Genomic DNA, 18,015 nt, shown 5'->3' with positions numbered 1-18,015 from the left:
TTCATGCCCTGACTTTACACGAATCTATCAATCTCTGCCTTAAGTATACCCAATGACTTGGTCTCCAGAGCTGCCTGTGACAATGAATTTCACAGATTCACCACTCTCTGACTAAAGATCTCCAGAATGTTACTTCAGCCACCTTACTTTAATCCATTTCCTCATACCGTCACTCAGTGACCCCTCTTCGCCAGCAACTTGTGTCACTGATTGTAGCCCCACTGACGTTAATCCAGCTTTCTGCCACTGTCCCTTAGTGACTCCTCTCCCCCAGAGCCCTGTCCCTACACTTTTCACTGCCTTGGTAAAGCAGCCAGCACAGTCAAACACCTTGGACTTTCTCACTTCTTCTCCCCTTCCACCGGGCAGCCTGAAAGCATCTACCATCAGACTAAAGGAAAGCTTCTATCTTGCTTTAACGGAATATTGAAGAGACTTCTCATACACCGGGAGATGATCTCTTGAAGCAGTAAATACGAGGAAGCACAATAGAATCAATGAAAAGCCACACACAAGACGGACAAACAACCAGTGTGCAAAAGACAACAAACTGTGGAAACACAAAAAGAAAAACAAGCAATAAATATCGAGAACATGAGATGAAGAGTTCCTGAAAGTGAGTTTATAGGTTGTGGGAAGAGTTCAGTGACGTGTGAGTGAAGTTGAGTGAAGTTATCCCTTCTGGTTCAGAAGCCTGATGGTTGAGGGGTAGTAACTGTTCCTGAACCCGGTGGTGTGGGTCCTGAGGCTCTTGTACCTTCTTCCTGATGGCAGCAGTGAGAAGAGAGCATGACCTGGATAGTGGGGGCCTTTGATGTTACTTGGATCCAATTTGTTTTAATCGTTCCCAGTGGAAGGAGAATTCCCAAGCTCAGAATTCTTCTGTCAGAATGATGCTGATGTACTGGTTCTCCAAGGGTTAAGAGGAGCCAGTGAGTAGGGGGCAGGAACATACCCCATGGAAGAAAATGAATCCAGTGTGTTTCTGCATTTGAGCAAAATGATTTAAAGCTGTATGAAACCATAAACCAGACCCTCGTAGCAATCCTGTGAACCTTTCAACAATTCTTTCTCATGGCGTCAAAGCTCCTTAGTGTGAATTACTCAAAATAGATAACTGTCAGAAGCACATGTGGGAAAGGCATGTCCGCACTTTGGGAATGGTTTCAAACCACTGTGTCTATCTCAGAGAAATAAGAGTGGGGTAATTGCGTTTCTTTTTAATCCACCTGCCTCATCATCTCCTCAACAAGGAGCAAACACAAACTCACACATATGCACACAGCTTTTATATACACACACACACACACACATTCTCACACACATGCATACCACACTCACTCTTAAACACACAAACACACACACATTTCTTTCTCTCAGATTTCTTGCATATTTTCCATAAGGCAATAAGGCCGAAAGACTTAGAGCAATATTGAGCCATTTAGCCTATTGACTCTGACTTCTTTACGGATCAAGGATAATTACCAAGGATGATTAAACACGGCGATAGCAAATGCGTCAACCCGACCTCCCAATATTCACCATTACTGGATCAAGAACCTACCAACCTCCATTTTAAATACCTAATGACTTGGTCTGCACAGCTGTCTGTGGCAACGAATTCCATAGATTTGCCTCCATCTGGCTAAAGAAATTCCTCTCATTTCTGTTCTAAAGGGATGTCTCTATTAGAACTAGACACTAGAATACCACAGCACAGTACAAGCCCTTTGGCCCTCGATGCTGTGCCGACCCATATATTCTTTCAAAAAAAAAGAACTAAACCCACATTAACCTGTAACCCTCTATTTTTTTCATCCCTGTGCCTATCCTAGAGGCTCTTAAATACCCTTAATGTTATAGCCTCTACCAGCATCTCTGGCAAGTCATTCCAGGCACTGACAACCCTCTGTGTAAAAAACTTACCCCTGATGTCTCCCCTAGACTTCCCTCCCTTAACTTTGTACACATGCCCTCTGGTGTTTGCTATTTGTGCTCTGGGAAACAAGTACTGGCTATCCACCCTATCTATGCCTCTCATAATCTTGTAGACCTCTATCAAGTCCCCCCTCATCCTTCTATGCTCCAAAGAGAAAAGTCCCAGCTCTGCTAACCTTGCCTCATAAGACTAGTTTTCCAATCCAGGCAACATCCTGGTAAATCTCCTCTGCACCTTCTCCATTGCTTTCACATCCTTCCTATAATGAGGTGACCAGAACTAAACATAATACTCTAAGTGTGGTCTCACCAGAGATTTGTAGAGTTGCAACATGTCCTCTCTACTCTTGAACTCAGTCCCCCTATTAATGAAGCCTAGCATCCCATAGGCCTTCTAACTACCCTATCAACCTGTGCAAACGACCTTGAGGGATGATGGGTTTGAACTTCAAGGCCCCTCTGTTCATCCACACTCTTAAGTAACTGGCCATTAACCCTGTACTCAGCCTTCTGGTTTGTCCTTCCAAAATGCATTACCTCACACTTGTCCCGATTGAACTCCATCTGCCACTTTTCTGCCCAACTCTGCATCCTGTCTGTATCTTCTTGTAACCTTCGACAACCTACAGCTCCATCCACAATTCCTCCAATCTTCGTGTCATCCGCAAACTTACTCACCCGTCCTTCCGCCTCTTCATCCAGGTCATTTATAAAAATCACGAAGAGCAGGGCTCCCAGGACAGATCCTTGCGGCACTCCACTAGTCACCGACCTCCAAGCAGAATACTTTCCTTCCACTACTACCCTCTGCTTTCTTTCTGTAAGCCAATTTTTTATCCAAACAGCCAAGGTTTCACTGATCCCATGCCTCATGACTTTCTGGATGAGTCTCTTGCTGGGTTCTGAGGTTGTGCCTTCTGAATCAGAATGGGAATTAGAATTGGGTTTAATATCACTGGCATAAACATAGAAAAATAGAAAACCTACGGCACAATACAGGCCCTTTGGCCCACAAAGTTGTTCCAAACATGTCCCTACCCTAGAAATTACTAGGCTTACATATAAGTCATGACATCTGTTATATCGTGGCAGCGGTGCATTGCAATACATAATAATAGAAGGTATAAATTACAATAAGAAGTAACTGTTTAAAGAACAGAAAGTCGAATTAAATAAATAGTGTAAAGAGAGAGGAAAAAAATACTGAGGTAGTGTTCACATGTTCCTTGTCCATTCCAAAATCTGATGGCGGAGGGGAAGAAGCTGTTCCTGAAACGCTGAGTGTGTGTCTTCAGGTTCCTGTACCTCCTCCCCGATGTAGCAATGAGAAGAGGTTGAGTAGTGGGTGGTTGGGATCCTTACTGATGGATGCCAGCATTTTGAGGCATCACCTTTTGAAGTATCCACAACCACTTTGAAGTTCAAAGTAAATTTATTATCCAATTAGATATATGGCACCTTATACAACCCTGAGTTTCATCTTTTTGTGGGCATACTCAATAAATCTATAGTAAAATAATAACCATAATAGAATCAGTCAATGACCTCACCAACATGGGCATTCAACCAGTGTGCAAAAGACAACAAGCTGTTCAAATACAAAATGAAAGAAAGAATATTACTACATAAATAAGCAATAAATATCGAGATAGTGACATGAGGAGTCCTTGAAAGTGAGTCTGTAAGTTGTGGGAACAGTTTAGTGATAGGGTGAGTGAAGTTATCCCCTCTGGTTCAAGAGCCTGATTGTTGAGGGGTAATAGCTGTTTCTGAACCTGGTGGTGTGAGTCCTGGGGTTCCTGTACCTTCTTTCCGAAGGCAGCAGTGAGAAGAGAGCATGACTTGCGTGGTGGGGGTCCCTGATGCTGGATGCTGCTCTGTGGATGTGCTCAATGGCAGGGAGGACTTTACCTGTGATTGTAACCCAAGATTGCAAGTAGGATAGGTATAGAGGACGCAGTGGAGGTTGTATATTTGGACTTTCAGAAGGCCTTTGACAAGGTGCCACTTTTGAGGTTGCTTACCAAGTTAAGAGAACATGGTATTACAAGACCATAGAGTCAGTGAGAGGGAATAAAAAGATCCTTTTCTGGTTGGCTGCCAGTGACTTGTGGCATTTCGCAAGGGTCAGTACTGTATATCAGTGATTTAGATGATGGACTAAATGGCTTTGTTGCCAACTTTGCATATGATACAAAGATTGGTGGAGGAGCAGGTAGTGTTGAGGGAACAGGTAGACTGTGGAAGGACTTAGACAGATTAGGAGAATGGACAAGAAAGTGGCAAACAATTTACAATGTTGAAAAATGCATGGTTTTGCACTTTGGTAGAAGAAATAAATGTGCAGACTATTTTCTAAATGAGAAGAGAATCCAGAAATCTGAAATGCAAAGGTATTTAGGAGTCCTTGTGCAGAACACCCTACTCGTTAACTTGCAGGTTAATTCAATGCTGACAAAGGCAAATGCCATGTTAGCATTCATTTCAAGAGGTCTAGAATACAGGGATGTGATGCTGAGACTTTGTAAGGCACTGGTGAGGCCTCACTTGAGTATTGTGAACAGTTTTGGGTTCCTCGTCTAAGAAAAGATGTGCTGGCATTGGAGAGGGTCCAGAGGACAAGGATGATTCCAGGAATCATTCCAGGAGGACAAGGGACAAGGATGATTCCAGGAATGAAAGGGTTATCATACATGGAAGGTTTGATAGCTCTGGGTCCATATTCGCTGGAGTTTAGAAGTATGACGGGGAATCTCACTGAAACCTTTTGAATGTTGAAATGCTTAGAGTAGATGTGGAAAGGATATTTCCCACGGTGGGGGAGTCTGGGACAAGAGGACACAGCCTCAGGATAGAGAGGTGTCCATTTAAAACTGAGGTGCAGAGAAATTTCTTTAGCCAGAGGGTGGTGAATTTGTGGAATTTGTTACCATAGGCAGCTGGGGAGGCCAAGTCATTGGGTGTATTTAAGGCAGAAATTGATTGGACACGCCATCAAAGGTTACAGGGAGAAGGCTGGGGAGTGGGGCTGAGGAGGGGCAAAAAGGATCAGACATGATTGAATGGTGGAGCAGACTTGATGGGCCAAATGGCCTAATTCTTCTCCTGTGTCTTATGGTCTTATGGCTTATGATTGGTATCTAGGCCTCTTAATATTCTTATTCAATTTAATTTCAGTCCAAGTTGCCATTTATTGTGTTCTTGATACCAAGTTCAAAGTAAATTTTATTATTAAAGTTCATTTCCCTGTGGGCATACTCAGCAAATTTATAGAATAGTAACTATAACAGGATTAATGAAAGATCAAGTAGAGCATAGAAGACAGCAAACTGTGCAAATGCAAATATAAATAAATAGCAATAAATAACGAGAACTTGAGATAATGAGTTAAAGAGTCTTTAAAGTGAGTTTATTGGTTGAGGGAACATTTTAGTGATGGGGCAAGTGAGTGTAGTTATCCCCTTCTATTCAAGAGCCTTATACTTGAGGGATAGTAGCTGTTCTTTGTTGTGAGTCCTGAGGCTCTTGTACCTTCAATCTGATGGCAAGAAAAGGGCATGGCCTGGGTGGTGGGGCTCTCTGATGATGGATGGTGCTTTTCTATGACAACATTTCACGTAGATTTGCTTAATGGTTGGGAGAGCTTTACCCGTGATATACTGGGCCATATCCACTATCTTTTTTGTCAAATTTTCCATCAGTGGCATTGGTGTTTCCATACCAGACTGTGATGCAACCAGTCAATATACTCTCAACTACAGCTCTAGTAGTTTGTCAAAGTTCTAGATGTTATGTCAAATCTGTATGACAGTAAAGGTTAGGATTGTGGAGCATAGAACATATAGGATTACAGCACAGTACAGGCCCTTTACCCCACAATGTCAGCCTTTTAACCTACTTCAAGATCAATCTATCTATCCCTTCCCTCCCACATAGCATCCATTTTTTTTCATCCATATGCCTATTTACGAGTTTCTTAAATGTCGCTTTCCACCACCCTGGCAGCGCGTTCCATGCACCCACCACTCTCTGTGTAAAAAGCTTTATACTTTCCCAATCACTGTAAGATTTTGCCCTTATTTTACCCATTTCCACCCTGAGAATTTGGTGCTGTCATCCCCCATTATTCTTTTAAAACTCTACCGATTACCGCCCCAGAGCCATCAAATGCTCCTCAATAAATGGCCTAATTCTGCTCCTGTGCCTTATGGTTTTATGTGCACGCTCACTTATCCATCTTTGATCATTGAAGGTGTTGCGTCTGTAATCAGGAGTCTGGAGCTGTTCACGTCTGCCATAGGCTGTTCGTGCTACTGATACTGTCCTGATATTTTCCCATCAGGAAATTGCCTTCCCCTCTGGTGATGACTGATCTCAAAGCTCGTGGATTGAATAAATTGCTTTGAAGTTGTATGTAAAAGCGTAAATGTAGTCTGGTATTTGATAGCGGGAAACCCATTAATATCAATGAATTATTTGACTTAAGGGAAAAGAAATGATGTGACCTGATTTATCCCTCAGACCAAATGAATGATAAATCGTGCATCCTACAAGAAAATCTAACACGTTGCTGCAAAGGAACCAAATATTGCATTAAGGAGTCACAAGAATTGTAGAATCTGGAGCAAAAAACAGTCAGCTGGAGGAAAAAGATCAGATTTAAAAATTCCCTTTTTTTCAGCCCTTTAACTCTTCTATCTATCACCTCCCATCTTCTCACTACATCTACCTTCCCCACCGAAACACCTTGCCCCTCACCTGGTTCCGCCTATTACCTACCAGCTTGTACTCCTTCCCCTCCCCCTACCTCCATGGTCTGGCTTCTGCCCAGGTGAAGGGTCTTGGCTCGAAACGTCACTGTTCATTCCCCTCGTGACCTGCTGAGCTCCTCCAGCACTTTTATGTGCATATGTTCCTCTGGATTTCCAGTATCTGCAAAATCACTTGTGTTTAAAATGCTAAAGTTTATAACGTCCCACGTACATTGAAACGTACAGTGAATTGCGGTATCTTGCATCAATGACCGAGCATGAGCTGGGGGCGGCCCACAGGAGTTGCAACACTTCCGGCACCAGCAGAGCATGCCCAGAACTTACTAACCCTAACCTGTACATCTTTGGACTGTGGGAGGAAACCAGAGCACCCAGAGAACGGGGAGAACATGCAAACTCCTTACACACAGTGGTGGGAATCGAACCTTTATATTCGATCGCTGGCACTGAGAAGTGTTAGGCTAACCACCACACTGCTGAGCCACTACTGTCACGTGAGTCAAGCAGCATCTGATGAAGGAATTGTCGGTGTTTTTCTTTATTGCGATAGGGCCTTTATGACAGAAAACATTCCAAATAAGTGAATTATTTGTTCAGTGGGATTTACCTCGATAGAACGGATAGAGAGGTGGGGCGGCAAGGTAGCATAGTGGTTAGGACAACACTTTACGGTACAGACGACCTGGGTTCAATTCCCACCGCTGCCTATAGTGTGTTTGTACGTTCTCCATGTGACCATGTGGGTTTCCTAAGGGTACTCCGTTTTCCTCCTGCAGTACAGTTAATTGGTTATTGTAAATTGTCCTGTGATTAGGCTAGGGTTAGATTGGGGTGTTCCATGCCTGGAAGGCCATTAGGGCCTATTCTGCACCGCATCTAAACAAACAAACAAATGAACAAATAAATAAATGATCTTGGTCATAAGGAATAGGAGTAGAATTAGGCTATTTGGCCCATTGAGCCTGCTCCTCCATTTCATCATGGATGATCCATTTTCCCTCTCAGCCCCAGTCTCCTGCATTCTCCCTGTAAAGCCTTTGGTGCCTTTGACTAATCAAGAATCTATCACCTTCTGCCTGAAATATAACCAGTGACTTGGTGACCACAGTGCCTGTGGCAACGAATTCCACAGATTCATCACTCTCTGGTAAAAGAAATTCCTCCTCATCTCCGTTTTAAAAGGACACCCCTCTATTCTGAGGCAGTGCCATCTTTGAGACAGCTGTGAGAAATGTGAAAGTGACCTGGTGCTAAAGTGTTGGTGCTCACTCTCAAGGACTATACAACTCATATTCTGAGTATTATTTGTTTACTTAGTGTATTTATTTCATACTATTATTTGTTATTTCTGATATTTGCAGATATTACCGTCTGCACATTGGATGTTTGCCAGTCTGTGTGTAGTTTTTCGTTGATTCTACTGGGTTTCTTTGTTCGAATGTGAATGCCTGCAAGAAAATGAATCTCAGGGTTATATATTGTGACATATACACATTTGATAATAAATTTACTTTGAACTTTTGAACTTTGATGACTTTGAATCCAGGATAAAGTTTGTTGAGCTGTGGGTCTTGTTAACAGCTCACTCATTGAGACTACGTTGGCACCTTCAGTCAGGTGGCTTCAGTAAGGAATAGCTCGGGGCTCTCATGGCTCGGATATTTATATTCACAGGACATGGGTGTTGTTGGCACACTCAGGCGTTACTGAAAAGGTGGCAATTAGTTACTTTCTTGCATTGCTGAAGACTTCAATATGAAGTGAAATTTGACTGCTCTGCATTAGTGTTAACTGAACTTTGTAAAGCCGAGTCTTGACCATCTTTGTTGGGATATTTATTCCACAGTATGTAAAATTTTGAAAAATAATAGTTGTATTCTCTTTCATTGTGTTCTGCATTGTTTTCCGAACATTGTGGACATGTTATGGTTGTTTTGGAATGTGTGGCGACACTTGCCGGCTGCCAGAGCACATCACATTTGTGTTCGTTGTTAATGCAATTCACTCTATGTTTCAATGTACATGTGAGAAATAAACTTGAATCTTGAATTTGAACCTTGAAAATGGAGTGGCTTGGTAGGCTAGTTCAGAGAGGAGCAGAAAGTTAATTAAGTTCAGAGTTCAAAGTAGTTAAATGTCACTACAAAGAGATTCATTTTCTTGCTGGTCTTCACAGTAGAATAAAGAAATACGATAGAATCAATGGAAAACTACACATGAAGACTGACAAACAATTAATGTGCGAAAGAAGACAATCTTTGGAACTAAAAAAGCATAGGTAAATAAATACTGTAAAAGGTTCCCCATCAGTAAGGCATTTGATAAGGTTCCCCAAGCAAGGATCCTTCAGAAAGTAATGAGGCAAGGGGTCCAAGCAGACCTTGCTTTGTGGATCCAGAATTGGCTTGTCCACAGAAGGCGAAGAGTGGTTGTAGATGGTTCATACTCTGCATGGAGGTCGGTTACCAGTGGTGTTCCACAGGGATCTGTTCTGGGACCCCTCCTCTTAGTGATTTTTATAAATGACCTGGATGAGGAAGTGGAGGAATGGGTTAGTAAGTTTGCTGATGACAGAAAGGTTCGGGGTGTTGTGGATGGTGTGGAGGGTTGTCATAGGTTACAGCGGGACATTGTTAGGATGTAGAACTGGGCTGAGAAGTGGCAGATGGACTTCAACCCAGATAAGTGTGAAGTGATTCATTTTGGTAGATCAAACTTGAAGACAGAATATAATATAAATAGTAAGACTCTTGGCAGTGTGGAGGATCAGGGAGATCTTGGGGTCTGTGTCAATAGGACACTCAAAGCTGCTGCACAGGTTGACAGTGTTGTTAAGAAGGTGTATGGTGTGTTGGCCTTCATCAACCATGGGATTGAGTTCAAGAGCTGTGAGGTAATGTTACAGCTATATAAGACCTTGGCCAGACCTCACTCGGAGTACTGTGTTCAGTTCTGGTCACCTCCCTACAGGAAGAATGTGGATACTCTAGAGAGAGAGTGCAGAGGAGATTTACAAGGATGTTGTCTGGATTGGAGGATGTAGCTTATGAGAATAGATTGAGCGTACTTGGCCTTTTCTCCTTGGAGTGACAGAGGATGAGAGGCGACCTGATAGAGGTGTACAAGATGATGAGAGGCATTGATCGTGTGGATACTCAGAGGCTTTTTCCCAGGGCTGAAATGGCTAAAACAAGGGGGCATAGTTTTAAGGTGCTTGGAAATAGGTATAGAGGGGATGTCAGGCATGAGTTTTTCACACAGAGAGTGTTGGGTGCGTGGAATACACTGCTGGTGGCGGTGGTGGTAGTGGATACAATAGGGTCTTTTAAGAGACTCTTAGATAGATACTTGGAGCTTAGAAACATAGGAAATTCTATAGCAGTAGGGAAATTCTAAGCAGTCTCCAGAGTAGGTTACATGGTTGGCACAACATTGTGCTGTAAATTTCTATGTTCTATGTCCTATAATACTCTGAATGTGAGTTATAAGGTTCTTGAAAGTGCATGCAATGGTTGTGTTCAGTGATATGAAATATTAACATTCATAGGAGGAGTCAAACGTGGGCAAATGGGACTAGTTTGGTGGGAACATGGTTAGCATGGCAGAGCAGGGCTGAAGAGCCTGTTTCCAAGCTGTGAAACTCTGTCACTATGGCCTGTAAGCACATAGCAGTTGAAAACAGACTTCATTCCCCAAAGGCATCAGAAAACTAGATGGGGTTTTAACAGCAGTTAAACCTGGGTGTGGCCTCATCGCGACAGTAGGGGAAGCCATGGACTGACATGCCGGAATGGGAATGAGAAATAGAATTGAAATGGGTGGCCACCAGGAGAACCCACTTTACCCTGGCAGACGAAGTGTAGATGATCGGTGAAGCGGTCTTCCAATCTATGTTGGGTCTCTCTGATATACAGGAGGCCACACTGGGAGCACCAGACACAGTATATGACTCCAACAGACTCAGAGGTAAAGTGTTGTCTCACCTGCAAGAACTGTTTGGGACCCTCGGTGGTAGTGAGGGAGGAGGTGTAGGGGCAGGCATAGCACTTGTTCCACTTGCAAGGATAAGAACCAGGAGGGAGATCAGTGGGGAGAGACTGAATGGAGAGGGAGTTGCGTAGGAGCGATCCCTGCAGAATGTGGAAAGTGGTGGCGATGGAAAGATGTGCTTGTTGGTGGGATCCTGTTGGAGATGACCTCCTGATTCTTCTACCCAGCTTACCAACCAAAGAAAGCATGTCTGCTGTACAACTTCTTACATATTTGTTTTGCCCATTTACACCTCCACCCCAAGATCCCTTGTGCATCAGTACTCTTAAGGGTCTGGACATTTATTGTATACCATCTATTATATCTTTTTATTCTGAAGAGTGGGATGGAGTGGAGTGGAGAAGATGATTCCAGTAGTGGGAAAGTCTAAGACCAGAGGGCACAGCCTCAGAATCAAAGAACAGAGATGAGGAGGAATTTCTTTATGATGAGGTGGTGAATCTGTGAAATTCATTGGCACGATGAAGGCCAATTCATTGGGTATATTTAAAGCGGAGGTTCATAGGTTCTTGATTAATAAGGCCATCAAAGGCTACGGGGGGAAAGCAGGAGAATGGAGCTGAGAGTGAATATTGAATTAGCAATGATCGAATGGTGGAGCAGACTCGATGGGTAGAATGGCCTAATTCTGCCCCTCCATTTTATGGTCTTTTGTAACTTCTCTCCAGTACTGCACTATCCTCTGTGCTTAGAAAATTGTACAGAAGTCCTGGGGTGGAACTTCTAACCAGCAGTGAGTGTTCCACTCCTGAACCAAGCTGGTAGAAGTTCTCTTGCAGTTTCAATGCTTCCTCTTTGCCCATAATGATATAGCATAGAGTCTAAAATTTTCTTGAAACAAGTTTTTAATAACTAGATAAAGACTAACAAATTTCTGGCAGTGGATTGAATGCAAAGTCTGATCGTGGTGGGTTCCACTCACGCTCATGAGCTGCTCTGGCTTTTCTTTTGGGTTTTGAGGTGCTTTCAGAACTGATGAATTACATTCAAACCTTGAATCCTGCTGGTCAGCTGGTGGTGTAGTGGCACCCGCACTGGACTACGAGGTGAGTGGTCCTGGGTTCAAATCCGGCTGGCTCCTTGCATGCTTTTCATCTGTGCTGGGTTGATCCGCAAGCAAGCCAATCCGCTTTGTATAAAGCAGGCATATATTAACGAAAAGACAAGCTTGCCGCCCGATGCGCCACGAGGCACGGAGAAGAACAACTTTTGTATTTTGCTACCAGCCATCTGTTCCACTAGAAGCATTTGAAGATTTTTGTTAATTGGTTCTAAAGTTGTTAATGAAGCAGATTGTAGGATGAGAGGTTGCACGATCATAGAGTCCAAGAGGCCTTTTGGCCCATCATTCCATGTCATCCATCATCCATGGTTACAGTAATTCCATGTGCCTACATTAGGACTCTGTGGCCATTTCTTCAAGCCACTTTTTATAATGCTGTTTACATTGTAAACACATGCTGGTATTTATATATTTATGCACATTTTATTCTAATCCATTACTTTGAACTCTAACTTTATTTTTATATAATTCTTTATTCTTTATAATTATTAAATGTTATTTTATGTTGCATATTGTACTGTGACCAACACAATGCTGCAAGTTCTTAGTAGGCCCTCTGTTGATCAGGGACCACCGTGGATGTTGCATCCCGGCTGTCTACGCAAGCCAGGGCAGTTTGATATGGAGAGCAAGTTGCTTCGCATGCAGTAGGCTCCACACATCTGATGAGTCCAAAGTAACAGCAGAGGCTCATGCAGTTTGACATCAGTGATATCGCAGGAGTTGGCAGTCAACATTGAACTCAACATGGGACTGCCTTAGGGACTCCAGCTCTGGGTAATTCTCTGGGGTTCTTTCCTGAAGCCTTCTCCATGAGGGGGTATAGCTGCAATGCAGTAGAGGTTTGAGTTCACAGTTTTCATTCTCCAAGATGAGCTGCCAACCACGGCTGTCACCAGTAACTCACCTTTGCCCCTTCTCCCATTCAACCTCAGCAGAAAGAGCCTGCTTGCATTAAAGTCCTTAGCTATTCAACCTTTCCCTATTACTCAGGTCCTCAAGTCCTGGCCACATCCTTGTAAACTTACTCTGCATTCTTTCAATCTTTCCTATGTGACCAACACTGGACACAATACTCCAGATTAGGCCTCATCAACACCTTATACAATTTCAACATAACATCCCAAGTCCTTTACTCAATACTATGATTAATGAAGGCCAATGTGCCAAAAGCTTTATGATCTTATCTACCTGTGACACCATTTTGAAGAAATTAATGATTCTGTATGCCCAGATTCCTCTGTTCTACAGAACTGCACAGTGCCCTACTGTTCACTGTATAAGACCTACCCTGGTTGGTCCTTCTGAGGTGCAACACTTCACACTTCTCTGCATTAAATTCCATCTGCCTTTTTTCACCACCTTTTCCCAACTGGTTTAGATCCTGTTACAAGCTTTACTAGTCTTCCTCGCTATCCACTACTGCCCCAGTCTTGGTGTCATATGCAAATTTGCTGATCCAGTTTGCCACATTATCTGTTTAAGAAACACTTGAAGGAAAAATGAAGGGCTATGTAGAATGGTGGTGAGATTGATCTTAAGAGTAGGTTACAAGATCAGCACAACATTGTGGGCTAAAGAGCCTGTACTTTACTCTGGTGTTCTATGTTCTACAAAATCTCAAATGTTAGTCAGAATACATTATACTGATTGACGATTTCTGCCAAATTCATTTGTCAATCACTTGGGTAAATTGGTGAATTGGTTTATTATTGTAAAATGTACCGAGGTGCGATGAAAATCTTGTCTTCCATAGCACCGATACGGATAACTTCATTATAATGGTGCATTGAGGAAGTACAAGGGAAAACAGTAACAGAATACAGAATAAAAGTATCACTTACAGAGAAGGTGCAGGATACGTAGACAATAAGGTGCAAGGTCATACAAGATAGGTTCTGAGGTAGAGATTCCATGTTACTGTACTAGATATTCATTATTTTTCCTTCCTCTTTTTTTCTGTTTTCTAATCCATCCATCACTGCATTGTGACCCGATCTTCCATCTCCACTGCCATGGGAGATATTTCCATAACATTTTTTTTACTGTGGTGATTGTTCTGTTTTTCTCTCGGGATTGGTCTGGTTACAAAATAATTCCCATCCTACACATTCCTGGTCAGAGTTTGCACGAGAGGATGCCACTGCTGTCCCTCCTACACTTGACCTCTTGACAACGATATTCCTGGAACAAACTCTGTTGTTGACTCCTCTGGCCCTTTTGAAGGATGCGGTACCCAATTCTACCACCCCCCCCCCCAGCTTCCGCCGCATACCATACCATATTGTTTCCTGCTTGAGGTACAACAGAAATGCACATCACTGCTCCTCCTCAAGATGTTGTGAAGTTATTTCAGACAGAAAGGATTGCTTTGAAGTTCAGCATTTATCATTATGTATGGATGACAAAAGTAATGAAAACAGTTGAACTCAATTAGAGCCAAAATTATCAAAGCATTTCCGTTCTAATTACTCATCGTAACGAGATGGCTATTGGCACTCAGCACAATCTCCTTGCTGTTGGAAACATGATCTTCAATTCCCCTTATTCTGCCTCCCTTTCTGTTTATTGCTTTTCATAAATTAAAACCAAGTAAGTTCTTCAGAATGCGTGCTGCATGTCACTAAAGGGATCCTTGACAGTTTATTGAGCGTTCTGGGAAAGAGGGAGACAACTAGATGGGTAGAGTAGCGGTTAGCGTAATGCTATTACAGCACCAGCAAGGGTTCATTTCCCACTGCTGTCTGTAAGGAGGTTGTTCGTTCTCTCCATGACTGCAAGGGTTTTCTCCGCTCGCTCCGGTTTCCTCCTGCATTACAAAGACGTATGGGGGGGTGGGGGTGTAATTGGGTGGCATTGGTTTGTTGGTCTGGAATGGCCTGTTACTGTCCTGCGTCTCTCAATAAAAAGAAACTAAATTAACAAATTAAAGATCAGCTTTATTTGCCGTACACATTTGCTGTGGTGCGTTCACATGACATACAATACTGAACCCCAGAAGAACACTGTCTCGTTCAGCTGTATCTATGTGTGGTTGAATGATAATTAAACTTGATTTGAACAATTCTAAAGAATAAAGAATTACATAAAAATAAAGTTAAAGGTTAAAGTATAGATATGGAATAAAATGTGCATAAATGCATAAATACATTACCAACATGTATTTACAACATAAACAGCATTATAAGTTATGTTTTAAAGTGTTTACAGTGACTGAGGTAATGAATAGAGGAGGGCGGCGCGACCAACTAGTGTGGTTGATCATATTAACTGCCTGGGAGAAGAAGCTTTTAAAATGGTGTGAAGTTTTTGTTTTAATAGTCCTGATGTGCTTAAAGCAAAGATACAGCTGTCATGATACAAGCGATTCAGTTTTTAAAGTATTTTCTTCTCAGTTTTGAGGGTGCTTTTCTTCACCGAGGGAGAGGCCATGTTTTTGCAGATCATAAAGACTGTTGTTTATTTTGGAGGAGACCTGGGAGATTTTCATCATACGTCATCCACAAGCAAGGCACGTGAAATGCCAGGGGAATTCAGCAGGTCAGGTAGCATCTTTCGAGAGGAAAAAAATTGACATTTCAGCCTGAGATCCTTAGAGAAGGAGTACACCCCCCCCCCCCACCCCACACCTTTTTATTCTGGCTTGTTGATTGTTTAATCCCCTGTATAGATGCTACCTGACTCAGCTCAAAGCTGGAATGGTGCGAGAGAAGGAGCTAGAGAGCGAAGTGTGGTGGTGGTGGGTGTTGGGGGGTGGGGGAGGGAGTTGGGTGGGAAGCTGGGAAGAGGAAAGAGCCCAGAAGGAGCACTGGTAACGTGAGACATGTCTTTGACAATGAATGGACTCTTGGCCTCGCAATCAACCTCGTTATGATCTTGTAGTTTATTGTTTATCTGCGCAGGACTTTCTCTGTAGCTTCAGTTTGTTTGTTTATTTATTTATTTATTGGGATACAGCGTGGGACAGGTGCTTCCGGCCTATTGAGCTGCACAGCCCAGCAACCTCCAACTTAACCCTAGCCTAATCACCAGAGAATTTACAATGACCAATTAACCTACTGACTGGTACGTCTTTGGACTGTGGGAGGAAATTGGAGCACCCATATAAAACCCACGTGGTCATGGGGAGAATGTACAAACTCCTTACAGGCAGCAGTGGGAACTGAACCCTGTAAAGCGCTGTGCTAACTGTCCTGCTACCATACCGTACAGACACTTCATTCTGCGTTTGTTATTGTTTTACCTTGTCCTAGCTCAACGCACTGTGTAATGATCTGGTCTGTATGGACTGTATGCAAGACAAGCTTTTCACTGTATCTCAGTACATGTGACAATAATAAACCAATTCCAATGCCAGTAATTAAGCCTGATAGACAACAACAATGAAAACGAATTAATGGGAACAACAGGGTGACTTAGCAAATGATCACTTTAGTCTTGTGGCATGGAGTTTATTGTCATGTGCGTGTGTGGTGAGGTACAAGTGCAGTGAAAGTCTTGCTTGTGGCATCAAAATGGCCATGCATGTAAATTGGTAGATGCAATAAATTTATTATTGTCACATGTATCGACTAACAGTGAAAAATGTGTCTTTCATACTGTCTATACAGATCAATTCATTCAGGTATTAGAGGGAAAACAATAGACTGCAGAATAAAGTTTTACAATGACAGGGAAAGTGTAGTGCAGGCAGACAACAAAGTGTAATCCATGACAAGGTAGATTATGAGGTCAAGAATCCATCTTATTGTACTAGAAGACTTTTCAATAGTTGTATAACAGCAGGATGGAAGCTTTCCTAGAGCCTGGTGATACATAAAGTTCTCGGGACATGAATTATGCAAAAAATTCAAGACAGTTAAGAGTGAATGAGAAAAAAATACTGTGCAAAAACAAGACATTAGTGGAAAAAAGACAATGTCAAAGACTCACGCAGTGTTTTACTGGTTGAATTACGGCCTGGTATTGAAACACCAATGTTCTTGACCAGAAAAGCCAGCAGAAGTTAGTGGATATGCCCAGTCCATCACAGGTAAAGCCCCCTCACCATTGAGCTGTCGCAGGTATTCAGCATCCATTATCAAGGACCCTCACCACCCAGGTCATGTTCTTTTCTCGTTGCTGCCATTGGGAAGGAGATACAGGAGCCTTAGGTCCCGCACAATCAGATTCAGGAACAGTTATTATCCTCAACCATCAGGCTCCTGAACCAGTGTGGGTAACTTCACTCACCTTGGCTCTGAACTGACTCCACAACCAATGGATTCACTTTCAAGGACTCTACAACTCATGTTCTCAATATTATTTATTACTTATTTACCTATTATTATTTTGTTGTTCTTTTTGTGTTGCACAATTTGTTGTCTTTTGTACATTGGCTGTTTGACCGTCTTTATTTGTGTACAGTTCTTAGTTGATTCTATTGCATTTCTTACTTTGAACTTTGAAATCATGTCAGTCAAGACCGGATCTTCGAAGCCAAGTTTGAAGGTATTGTGGCCCTAAAGTGCATTGACTAGTAAGCATGAATTCTGACTTGACCAAGCTAGCTGGTCTTGTTGCAAGCTGGGCGAGAAGGGTGGATGATTCCTCGCCTGTCCGGCATCTTGCAGATACTGATTAACGACTGTTTCTTGACTTTAGCTTTGGTTGTCATCAATTCCAGTTGTATTGCATCAAGTATTTTATTTTGTTTCTTCCTATGTATGTATGTATGTATGTATGTATGTATGTATGTATGTATGTATGTATCTCTTTGGTGACTGACACAGCCTGGAACAGGTCCTTCAGTCCCAATGAGTCGTACCACCCAGCAAAACCCTTGTGCTCATGGGGAGGGCGTACTAACTGCTTACAGACAGTGTTGAAGTTGAACTCCAAATTCTGATGGATTGGGCAAGCTATGTGGATGAGTTGTACTGGAGAGAAGGAACGGTGCGAATGGCTTGGTGGCGTAGTGGTTAGAGTGGCACTTTACAGCGCCAGCGATCAGAGATCCTGGTTCAACTCCCACTGCCGAATGTAAGGAGTTTGTACATTCTCCCATGACCGGTGATTGGAATCAGTGATTGATGATCGCTGGGGGTTTAATAGTGTTACGCAATCGTGCAGGAGATGTGTAAAGCAATTTTGTTTCACACTGAGAGGGGTGAGGGCTTGGAATGTGCTGCCAGGGCAGGCAGAGATGACAGC

At 42.7% G+C, this 18,015-nt stretch overlaps 1 protein-coding gene across 2 annotated transcripts in view; it reads left to right on the top strand.

The window, feature by feature from the left end:
- LOC140726121 (exocyst complex component 6B-like) overlaps window positions 1–18,015 on the top strand; it is an 835,898-nt gene that overhangs the window by 268,215 nt on the left and 549,668 nt on the right. The window lies entirely within an intron of this gene.

Source organism: Hemitrygon akajei, chromosome 4, assembly GCF_048418815.1.
Source record: "Hemitrygon akajei chromosome 4, sHemAka1.3, whole genome shotgun sequence".
NCBI lineage: Eukaryota > Metazoa > Chordata > Chondrichthyes > Myliobatiformes > Dasyatidae > Hemitrygon > Hemitrygon akajei.
This window is presented reverse-complemented; position numbering and strand designations above follow the sequence as displayed.